Source organism: Etheostoma spectabile, unplaced genomic scaffold (genome assembly GCF_008692095.1).
Source record: "Etheostoma spectabile isolate EspeVRDwgs_2016 unplaced genomic scaffold, UIUC_Espe_1.0 scaffold00018747, whole genome shotgun sequence".
In the NCBI taxonomy this organism is placed as follows: domain Eukaryota; kingdom Metazoa; phylum Chordata; class Actinopteri; order Perciformes; family Percidae; genus Etheostoma; species Etheostoma spectabile.
The window spans coordinates 28,878-39,432 of NW_022604436.1; the positions used below are offsets into that span (position 1 = coordinate 28,878).

General features: G+C 40.4%; 2 non-coding genes across 2 annotated transcripts; one reads left to right on the forward strand and one right to left on the reverse strand.

Moving 5' to 3' along the window:
* The first annotated feature begins 4,582 nt into the window (after positions 1–4,582).
* trnal-cag (transfer RNA leucine (anticodon CAG)) lies at positions 4,583–4,665 on the forward strand. The gene has a single exon. It is a non-coding gene; the product is annotated as a tRNA-Leu (tRNA).
* A 3,305-nt stretch (positions 4,666–7,970) lies between these two features.
* trnaq-cug (transfer RNA glutamine (anticodon CUG)) lies at positions 7,971–8,042 on the reverse strand. Its single transcript has one exon. It is a non-coding gene; the product is annotated as a tRNA-Gln (tRNA).
* Positions 8,043–10,555: the final 2,513 nt, after the last annotated feature.

The following is a 10,555-nucleotide window of genomic DNA, read 5'->3' on the forward strand; positions in this document are numbered from 1 at the left end:
AGCTCTACCACTGAGCTACATCCCCTGGAGATTTTGAAATTCTTTTGACTTTTTTCTGAGATAGACTTAGACTTATCTTTATTAATCCTTTTGGGATGACTCCCGCAAGGAAATTGAAATATGCGGTGGCTTGAAATCAAACCTGGGCAAATTGCTTGCACTGCTACGATTTAAATCATAGTTGAAAAGTAACACACCCGTTGCCTTTCTGCTGGACAATACAACGTTCACTGCAAATCTTGTAACACAGATTGATAAGAAATACATTGGTGGAGACTGGTTGCTTCCAGTACCAATGAGATAAGACAATATTGTTTATGAAGGCACATCTGCGATTTGGTATACTCTGATGTGTCATTGGTTTGGTACCACTCTTAAAAAACAGCGCTCGTTGTCGGCAGGATTCGAACCTGCGCAGGGAGACCCCAATGGATCACCTTAACCACTCGGCCACAACAACGTAATAAGCAGCGCTATGACTGTTTGCAGAAATGTTCATGTAGCACCTCAACACACCATATAATGCCTAAGCTGCACTTGCAAAATAGCAGGGTGTTCATATACTTATTTTCGTCACTGTAAGATTCCTATACATTGTGTATGGTAGCCTTTACAATGTTATTTATTTATTTTATTACCACACACACAGCCTTAGCAGAGCTAACCCCCCCCCCCCCCCCATCTTTATCCTGATGCTTGATTGTAATAAAGCATCAACAGAGAGAAGTTGTCTCCGTTGGTGTTTAACAGACACACCTGGGCCAAATTGAAAACCAGATTCAGCTTTAAATCTTTTTAAGTCCTAATCTAGTCCTCATTAAGTTTCAAATAATTTCACAGGAGTTATTTATTATTTTTGATCATCAATACCAAATTGAATCTAATTGGATGGGAACATACACAGACTTCTCACAAAATCCCACTTGAATTCATGTCTTGCTACTCGGTCAGAATCTTATTAACCTGGAGTCCCAGTCTCTGTCACAAGAAATAAGCTATATGTTTATATATGTTTTAGACCTATTGGCAGACAGACATTTAAAATGTAGGCAATGGCAAATAAAGAATAAAGAATAAAGAGCCTTTTGCTGTCTGCGCTCAGCTTCAAACAACAATGTTAAAAACAACAGACAAAGCCAGAAATCTTGGTGTAGTCATGGACTCAGACCTGAACTTTACCAGCCACATTAAGACAATAACAAAGTCAGCCTACTATCACCTTAAGAATATATCAAGGGTTAAAGGACTTATGTGTCAACAGGACTTGGAAAAACTTGTCCATGCTTTCATCTTCAGTAGACTTGACTACTGTAACGGGGTCTTTACAGGTCTCCCTAAAAAATCAATCAGACAGCTACAGCTGATTCAGAACGCTGCTGCTCAGGTCCTCACTAAGACCAAGAGACTGGATCACATCACTCCAGTTCTGAAGTCTTTACACTGGCTTCCTGTGTCTCAAAGAATTGATTCCAAAGTACTCTTGCTAGTTTATAAATCACTTAACGGTTAGGTCCAAAATATATTTCTGATCTGCTACTACACTATGACCCCCCAGACCTCTCAGGTCATCTGGGACAGGTCTACTTTCTGTCCCCAGAGTCAGAACTAAACAGGGTAAAGCAGCTTTCAGTTTCTATGCTCCTCATATCTGGAATAAACTCCCAGAAACCTGTAGATCCGCTGCTACTCTCAGTTCTTTTAAATCAAGGCTGAAGACCTTCCTTTTTGATGCTGCCTTTCTTTAAATGACTGCTCATTTCTTTAAATTTCTTATGCTGCACTGTAACTTTTATTCTTGTGTTTTATGTGTCTATTTTTTTTAACTGTCTATTCATGAGTTTTACCGGTTTTTAATGCTTATGATTTTTAACTGTTTTTACTAGTGTTTTATCTGTTTAACTGATTTTGTGTAAAGCACTTTGAATTGCCCTGTTGCTGAAATATGCTATACAAATAAAGCTGCCTTGCCTTGCCTTGCCTTTTCTCAATGTCCACTGAAGTTTCTCAGCGTGCTCTCTAGTAACATCAGCAAGGCTACTTTTACTTTCATACTTTAAGTAAATTTCCAAGCCTGTACTTTGTTACTTGTATTTGAGTAAAGAAGTTAAATCAGTACTTCTACTTTTACCAGAGTATTGTTAACACAATTAAGTCTACTTCTACTTGAGTACGGGAAGTCAGTACTTTGAACACGTAACTTCATCCGTCTTTGCTGTTGCATTGCGTTAACAAATAACTACGTTTGTGTAAAGTAATCAACAGGCTTTATGCCCAGGTTGAGTAGGGAGGGAAATGTAATGCATACCCCTACGTTTTTTCTTCTTCTAATATTTATCATGAAACGAGGAAGCGGTATAGAGCCCTAGTAAACAAAAACTGAGAAAAACAGCAGTGAGAGAAACAAATCAAGGGACTGAAGAGCAGGAAGAGGGAGAGCCAGAGGAGTTCTGGGAGTTTGGAGAGAGGGCATGTGATGAGAGTGAGGGCTCTGACACAGAGAGGGATATTCCAGAGGGTGAGGAAGATGAAGAAGAGGGTGAGGAGAATGAAGAAGAGAGTGAGGAGAAGAAAAACATAAATGGGACAGAGAGAGGAACAGCCAGAGGGACAGCAAGTGGATCCATGTGGATCAAGTACTGCACCATCAGGTTTGTGATGAAGAAGGTTCTTACTATTTTCAAAGAAGTTCAATTACAATTTCATTGTAGGTCTGCTGTGTGTCCTTAAAATGGAGCTTTCTGCTGTCAAATTCTTTTTTTTGTGTGAATATGGCTCTGTTTCTTTTTTTTCTTGGCCTACATTTTGAAATGCATGCAGGTACACATGCATACAGTGGTACTATAACAGATTGCCACCCTGGTGACTTTCTTCCATGTCTCCATGTCTTCATATATTTGGGCTGACAGTTGAGAAACCTTCCCTTGTTAACTATGACATGGATGACTGAGAACCTACTGTATCGTGACATGTTTAATTTACTATATTATAATTTTTGAGACAGGTCCTACAAAGTATTTGTTGGATCAGTCAGGATGGCCGAGCGGTCCAAGGCGCTGCGTTCAGGTCGCAGTCTCCACTGGAGGTGTGGGTTCAATCCCACTTCTGACATCTACTGTTTTTCTGAGACATGATATTGGGAATAAAGCAGTACTATGTATTTAAGAGGACATGAATGTGCGCAAGAAACTCAATGGCCACTACAGGGTTTGTGGGCATCTTTATTGTCAACACATGTAAAGTTACCATGTGTTTGTACACAGTAGACATATCTACTGCTGTCTTCACTGTCTGTGGCAAGTCCTTTAAAACCTGTTCTTGACTTGCTTTTTCCCACATCCTCTGAACGCTTAGCTAACTAAATGACTTAAGTTGGCCAATAATTGTTGTGATTGTTGTGTGCCTTTAATACCACACATGTGGATATTATGAAAGAAACTGCCTAGCAAACCCTTGCAACACTTTTAAGGTTCAATGGTGTAATGGGTAGCACTCTGCACTGTGAATCCAGCGGTCTAAGTTCAAGTCTCAGTGGAACCTGTTTCTAAGTCACAGTATAGGTGAAAAAGATCAACTTTTCACATCTAGTTTAAAGTAAGCTAACAGGGTTATTCTCCTTGGTCATTTAGACTGTAAACAGTACGTTGGTGGGGTCATGTTGAGGAGTCACCTGGTTGTTAATGTAATTGGAAGGAGCTCCAAATTTGACAGTATTGACTGGAAGTGATAGGCTTTGAGAAACATGGGGGATACACACTTTGCATTCAGTCTCGTAATCACCATAAAAATTAGGTATCACTGAAATTTGAACTTGTGTTGCTGCAGTCAGAGTATACAGTGTTCATCCTGAATGGGCCAGTATAGTGCATCAGAATTGCTTGTTGATGGTCTATTAGCTTTGGAACCCCCTTTCCCCACAGCTTTCAACTGTCAGATATGGGTGGGTGAGTGGGCACTGTGTCCAACCCTTTCTGTGTAAAAACAACAACAAAAGAAGTCTCTTGTATAAGGGACAAAAAATCTGCAGAGAACATTTTACCAAGTCCAGTTGCCCTTGGCCTAGTTGTGAACTTTTGGGGTAATAGCATGGATCAGGAACCAAAAGGGACACATCTGGACTCAATGTGGGCATTGTACGGCAATATTTGACACATTTAGACCATAAAGACAGTTATCAGTTTATTTCCCATCTGGAAGGTATATCTGTGGACTCAGTTGGACATTTTGAAAATAATTGCACAATGTTGACCCAATTGTCAGTCTATTTTCCATCTGGCAGGGACATTTCTGGATTCAGGTGGACATTGTTGACAGAAACATTGGTAGATCTTGATTCCCACCATAGGATTTGGCCTGTATTGCACATTGTCTTCACATCCCGTGCAATGTATTGCCTTTGTCAAACACATTGCCACCCTGGTGACTTTCTTCCATGTCTCCATGAACGCCCAAATATTTGGGCTGACAGTTGAGAAACCTTCCCTTGTTAACTATGACATGGATGACTGAGAAACTATTTCATGACATGTTTAATTTACTAAATCATAATGTTTTAAACAGGTCTTATTGGAAATTTGTTGAATCAGTCAGGATGGCCGAGCGGTCTAAGGCGCTGCATTCAGGTCGCAGTCTCCTCTGGAGGCGTGGGTTCAAATCCCACTTCTGACAACGATTGTTTTCATTTGGAACTAATGTCCGAGAGTTGATATTGGGAATAAAGAACTTAGCAGTTCTTTGTATTTAAGAGGACATGAATGTGCGCGAGAAACGCGATTGCAAGTACAGCGTTTTGTGAGTATCTTTAAACCGATGGATACGATTAAAACCTGTATACAGCCCAACCACTTACCAATCACATCACTGGAAAGACAGCATGACTTGAGGGTAGTGGATGTCGATTTGTCAAAATAAACTGCCAGAACATGATTTTCCTCAAGAACATTACTTTTCACGGTGCTGTCAACAATTACAGCAGTTACATTATGATTTTTCTCACCATGGAAATCAGGTTGAGGGCCATAATTTCCTGTTGCATCACCCTTTCTGATTGTCTACCATTGTGTCACCAGCAAAGGAGATTAGCAGAGGATGGTTTTGATCCATCGACCTCTGGGGTAAGGGCCCAGCACTCTTTCGCTGAGCCACTCTGCTACTACTCTGCTACTACTCTGCTAAATCACAGTCAATATTTGTCTCACAAACCGTCTCAATGTCCAATTTAAATAATTTATCCAACAGAATTGAAACTTTAACTTACCCCGCTGTTTGAAATTGCTTCCTTGTCGTTTGGATTTCAGAGTGGAATCAAGGGAGCTTTCTGACCCTCTCTCTCTCAAAGATGTTTGGCGAGGTTTAGAGGCAGGTGATCATCAGATCCCTGGATGCATGCCCTCATCAGTCACCGGTGGAGTCCCTTTCTGATTCCTCCTTGAAATCCTGTTTGTGACGCCAAACTGTAGTAGAAGTTTCTTGTTACAGCAAGGGAGGAATTTGGCTGGAATTAAGACTCTGTATATAGAATAAAGACTGAAGGCTGCAAACTGAATCAAAGTTTAGTCTCCGATGAAAGTTTAATTGTTTTCTGTAGAGAAAAATCAAGAAATGCTTAGGCATTTATTATCTCCCTTCGATAGCTCAGTTGGTAGAGCGGAGGACTGTAGAGGCATAAAATTGAAATCCTTAGGCCGCTGGTTCAAATCCGGCTCAAAGGAGCATTTTTTTTCCAGATTTTATGTTTGGGGATCAATAAAGAATTTCTGATTCGGATGTAGAGATGGACGGATGACCCAAAAGCATATTGCTTCTTGCCAAGACATAACAAGAATAAAAAAAGAGGTGGGGGAGACAGAGTTAAGCCCTGACAGAATAGAGAACTACAGACAAAAGATGTGAAATAGTGCAACCAGAGAGAGTAAGTGTGACCAGAAGAATTGGAAAAAAACTAGAACTATAAAAGACAAACCTTTCTTCAAGAAATCTTTATTGTGTTGACATGGGCCTTCATTTATGAAATGTGCTAAAACAGGTGTAGGACGGGCGTACGCCGATTCCCACCCAAAGTTCGGCATTTATCAATTTGAACGTGAGCGTAGGCTGCAAAAATTCTCACGTCTGGTCTGACCTTGTGTACTTAAGTTTACGCAGACACCGTCATCACATTTAAGAGTAAACATAATACAATATAAAACTAGAGGAAGGCGGTGCAGTACAGCTCAATCCAGCAGGGGAGAGTTCTAGCCCAACCAGGCTCCTCTCTTTACCCTGTCTTTCTTAATTACACTGTGATAGTTTTAGACTGCCGGGGGACTTCCTTTGACACACTGAGCTCCTCTCTCCTTTATCTTTCCATTTGTGTGCATCCATGTCCCAGAATTGCTTCAGTCTGTGTTACCACGTTTGCAGAGAGCGTTGTATTGTCCAGCAGAAAGGCAACAGGTGTGTTACTTTTCGACTATGATTTATACCATAGCAGTGCAATCATTTTTCCCAGGTTTGATTTCCAGCCACCACAGTTGCATTTACAGGTTTTGAAGCCATTTACAACATTAACATTACATGTTTTACCCAGATTTCTTCTTTTATTCAGTGATATTTCAATTTCCTTGCGGGAGTCATCCCAAAAGGATTAATAAAGATAAGTCTATGTCTATCTCGAAAAAAGTAATACAAATCTGACAATCTTCAGGAGATGTAGCTCAGTGGTAGAACTCATGCTTTACATGTATGAGGACCTGGCATCTCCAGCAGGTATTATGGTAGAGTCTTTAAAAGTGCTGCAACAGATATGGTTGATTACCTGTGGTAATCTGACTGGTAGGATTATAGAACGTAGTGGTAGACTAGATAGCAATTGGCAGAGGATGGTTTCGATCCATCGACCTCTGGGTTATGGGCCCAGCACGCTTCTCTGCTCTGCTTTACATGTCCAGGGACTGGAATATCTTCAATTCACATTTTGAAGGAAGGACCAAGGTTCCAACAGCTTACGGGTTGTAAAGTTAAACATTTGGTAGACCTTGCAACTATCTTTTATGTGAGCTTCCTGATTAATCACACAATGATTATTCACATGTAACACTTGTGATTGGCTGGTGTTTTAAAAACAGGGCATTGTGAGTACAGATTTAAACATCAGTAAGGAGTCTACCAAGTTGCCTCTTATCATTTTAGTTTGGACACCCAGTGAGGCTTACCGCGATGGTTTGGACTGGTAATTTCTTGTTGCATCACCCTTTCTGATTGTCAGATGGGAAATAGACTGACAATTGGGTCAATATTGTGCAATTATCTTCAAAATGTCCAACGTGTCCACAATTACACCTGCCAGATGGGAAATAAACTGATAACTGTCTTCATGGTCTAAATGTGTCAAATATTGTCGTACAATGCCCACATTGAGTCCAGATGTGTTGGTTCCTGATCCATGCTAAACCCCAAAAGATCAGAACTATGCCAAGGGCACCTGGATTTGGTAAAAGGTTCTCCGCAGAGGTTTTGTCTTTAATCCAAGAGACTTTTTTAGTGTCTTTTTTACACAGAAAAGGTTGGACACAGTGCCCACTCCCCCACCCATATCTGACAATTGAAAGCTGTAGGGAAAGGGGGTTCCAAAGCTAATAGACCATCAACAAGCAGTTCTGATGACTATACTGACCCATTCAGGATGAGCACTGTATACTCTGACTGCAGCAACACAAGTTCAAATTTCAGTGATCCTAATTTTTATAGTGATTACGAGACTGAATGCAAAGTGTGTATCCCCCATGTTACTCAAAGCCTATCACTTCCAGTCAATACTGTCAAATTTGGCTCCTTCCGATTACATTAACAAGCAGGTGACTCCTCAACATGCCCCCACTAATGTACTGTTTACAGTCTAAATGGCCAAGGACATTAAACCTGTAAGCTCACTTAAACTAGATTTGGAAAGTTGAAAGGGTGATCTTTTTCACCTGTGCTGTGGCTTAAAAACTAGGTTCCACTGAGATTTGAACTCAGATCGCTGGATTCAGAGTCCAGAGTGCTAACCATTACACCATGGAACCTTTAACTTGCTAGAAAGGTTTTCTATGCAGTTTATTTCATAATATCCACATGTGTGACATTAAAGGCACACAAAAATAACAACAAAGATGAAAAAGCAACAATCACTGGCCAACTTAGGTCTATTTCCAGTCTGTTGATGTCTAACAAAGTGTCTGTTGCTGCAAGTGTCTGACGTGAAATGTCTCCGCTTGCTGTAGAGTAAACCTAATGACATGTTAAGTTTATTTCGTCCATAAAAATGGAAACTACAGTGCTCATACCCGCCGTAACACCCATAAAAACCAGAGTATAATACAACAAATATACTACAGTGCAAGTACATAAATACGGTAAAATAGAAACTGTAAAAAATGTACATTTAAAGTGCTTGTTTTGCTGTCTGATAGTCTGAGGTATAAAAGACAGAGCTGACCGCTTAGTTTGTGTCACAGGAGGTCTTAGTCTACCACTACGTTCTATAACCCTACCAGTCAGATTACAACAGGAGGTAATATCTGTTGCAGCTCTTTAAAGACTCTACCATAATACCTAGATGCCAGGTCCTCATACATGTAAAGCATGAGCTCTACCACTGAGCTACATCCCCTGAAGATTTTCAGATTATTTTTTACTTTTTTCTGAGATAGACATAGACTTATCTTTATTAATCCTTTTGGGATGACTCCCGCAAGGAATTGAAATATCACTGAATAAAAGAAGAAACCTGGGTAAAACATGTAATGTTAATGTTGTATATGGCTTCAAAACCTGTAAATGCAACTGCGGTGGCTGGAAGTCAAACCTAGGCAAAATGCTTGCACTGCTATGTATAAATCATAGTCAAAAAGTAACACACCTGTTGCTGTTCTGCTGGACAATACAACGTTCACTGCAAATCTTGTAACTCAGACTGAAAGTAAATGTTAAGAAATACATTCATGGAGACGTGTGGCTTCCTGTACCTATGAGATAACACAACATTGTTATGAAGGCACATCTGCGTTTTTTTATACTGTGATGAGTCATTGTTATGCTAGAACCACAGAATGACAACTTCCATTCATGTGCATGTGCCAGTATTCAACCACCTGAAGTCCCTGTATTTCCAGCATCAGTTGGGTTTTTAAAACACCTGCCCCGGGTTGAACTCACGACCTTCAGATTATGAGACTGACACGCTGCCTACTGTGCCAACGAGGCTATGAAAACAATTTCGATAGTTGGGAAAATTTCGTAAAACTACAATTTGGTCTTCATTTTTAATAAAACAATGTATGTGGAGACCTACACTCAAAAAATGAATAAGGGGGTTTGTGGACTTTAAATAGTTTTTAATGTTCAGTTTAATTAAAATAAATGTATTTGTTAGGTTAAAATGTTGTTTTCGAGTAAAGTCTATATAATGTGATTATTGTTACCTATAAAAAATATAAATATGTTGATGAATCCCAAAACATTTAATTAAAGTGAATTAGGAATGCAATACTTGGTACATCCTGCAGATGGCAGTAGACTAAAACGTGAGATGCGTCAGAAAGATATTTGAACTCCTGACCAGACCTTCCTCGGTTAATTTTGGCGGAAAAGTTTGAGATGGTGTTCGGTGTCTGATAAGGAAAGGTAGGTGAACATTTTCTTTCACTCAAACCTGTTTTGTAGTATATTCATGTTGAGTATGAACGACCTTTGTGTTTCTGATGCACACTAGTGTAAAAGCAGGTGGGGTCTTTGACATGTTCCTAGCAAACTTAGCTAGCTAGCTAGCCAACGTTAGCTGTATGACCCAGGTCGGTTTGCTGTGTATCCCGCTGGGCGCCGCTTATATCTCACGTGTGTAGAGTTTCTAAACTTAGCTACTCTTTAGTAATTAGTGCTGGTGTCTCACTGTATTAGCTCAGGTTAGTGGTTAGCTCCGGTCAGCTCGAGTGGAGCAGAGAGAGAGAGTGAACAACCGGACAAGTAATGTTGGGGAGGGGAATCACGTGCGTTTCCAGCGATGTGGCCGTGGTGCTTTCATGGTTCACTAGTACAGTTAATCTGGCAGGACACAGCACCACAAGCAGTATGCTGTCACTGACGTTAGCCGCAAAGCCTGAAGAGACTGATGTGGGCTCTGTCTTGCCCGCTATGCATCAACATGTTCTGCATTTAGCTCAGACACTGGAAAGGAGCCCAGTGGTGGACCACGTTAGCTGCAACACGGATGTTACTGATGTTTAACTTCAACGCAGTTGGTTCAGGACACCTCTGCTTATTTGTGGTAAAATTGAATTTTTTGTTACCGAGTGGTTAGATCATTTATACACTTTCCTCCCTGTGTTTATCTGGCTGTACTTTTTTTGCGTTATTGTACGGTGACTGATTCCTGTTAACCGTTTCAGAGCTGTTGAAATTACGACTGACACTAAGCCATCCCTTTAACTGCTGCGCTTCATATTAAAGCTCACATCGGCGAACCAGTGGGATGCTTTAATTTTGAAGCAGGTACTAGAAAGGCTACGTGTTTGCATGTAAATGTACTACCAGATATTTC